Source organism: Myotis nattereri (genome assembly GCF_964212035.1).
Source record: "Myotis nattereri genome assembly, chromosome: X".
Classification (NCBI taxonomy): Eukaryota; Metazoa; Chordata; class Mammalia; order Chiroptera; family Vespertilionidae; genus Myotis; species Myotis nattereri.
Window position 1 is genome coordinate 53,677,356 of NC_138078.1, and position 1,786 is coordinate 53,679,141.

A 1,786-nucleotide genomic window follows, 5' to 3' on the forward strand; every position below is an offset into this window, starting at 1 on the left:
AATATGTTTTATACATTCTGTTTATTTCTTTAAAAGGTACTGAATAATCCTTGAATGTTATTAACTCTGTCATTGTGGGTTTGTAAGTGCAAAATTGCTGTCAGAGAGGAGGAGGGGACTGGATGAAAGAAGGTGAAGGGATGGGCCAAAGAACATATATGCATAACCCAGTGTGGTTCCAGAGGGAACGGGGGTGGGGACTGGTTGGAGGAAGGCAAAGAGGGGGGAAATGAGGACATCTGTAATACTGTCAATGATAAAAAAAAAAAATCAGGCGTGTAAAGGTTTCTATACACTACAATGGGTATTCCATCAGTGGTTCTCAATGTTGAGTCAAGCAGACCCTTTTTAACCTGTCGTTCCTTTCCTCCCAGTACTAATTTATCTGATTCTCAGTATATGCCATAAGTTAATTTAGAAACCATCTCTAGGGGAGCTAAGTGTCAGCTCACACTATTCACACATTGAATTGGGCCTCAAAAAGACAGATTAGGCCCATCCAGCATGGGTCAGTGGTTGAGCGTTGACCTATGAACCAGGAGGTCACGATTTGATCCCAGGTTGCGGGCTCAGTGCCCAGTGGGGGGCATGCAGGAGGCAGCCGATCAATGATTCGCTCTCATCACTGATGTTTCTATCTCTCCCTTCCCTTCTGAAATCAATAAAAATATATTTTAAATAATAATCCTATTTAATAAAGGGTGAATATGCAAATTGACCATCACACCATAACAAGATGGTGGCCCCCACAGCAGAGGCGTTGATCCCATAACACAAGATGGCTGCGCCCACAATGGAGGCAGGGTTTCTGTAACACAAGATGGCTGCACCCACAACTGAGGCCAAGTTCCTTTAACGAGCAATCAGTAGGAACCTGAGGCTGCATGGCGCTGGGCTGGGGCAGGGGACCTGAGGCTGCGCCCACCACCACCTGGTGGGGCTTGACAGGGGACCTCAGGCCGTGTCCCCCACCCGGCAGGGCTTGACGGGGGACCTCAGGCTGCACCCCCGTCCTGGCGTCGGGCCAGGGGACCTGACGCCACACACCCTGCCCCGGCACTGGGCCGGGGGCCCTAAGGCTGCACCCTGCACCCAGCAGGGCTTTATGGGGGACCTGAGGCTGCACCCCCCACCTGGTGGGGCTTGACAGGGGACCTGAGGCTGCACCCCCACCCAGCGGGACTTGACAAGGGTGGGGCCAGCTGGGTCTGGATCTCGCCCAATGGGGGTGGGGCCGGCTGGGTCTGGGTGTCACACAATTTTGAGGTGCCGTGGGTGGGTTGGGACTTGACTATGGGTCCTGCGGTGCACCCCAGACTCTGACAGGAGGAAGATTTTCATATACATTTTACTAATTTTCTTTCATCTCTGACACTTCTATTATAGAGAAAGGGCAAATAGCAATATTAAAATATTTCCTCTAATTAATCCCCTTTTAATGTGCACTAATTTCGTGCACCAGGCCACTAGTAACAAAATAAAAACCACCATGATTTTGTAGTTATGACTATCAATAGTATTTTGAGATAGCTGCAATAACAAATCTGTGATTTCTATTGGTGACAAAGTCAGAGGTACTGCTAATACTTCTGTATTTTGTTGCCTTCATTCGGACATCTGAATTCTATCCATGAACTTCAGTTTTAAAATCCCTGCCTTAGATACCATTTGAATAATTTACTGTGGCCATGTTCTTTTCTCCCCAAATTTTCATAATACACATTCAAACAAGAACCATTTTGTGTTTTCAGTGAGAAAGTGATGCATCACTGAATGACAGGTATAC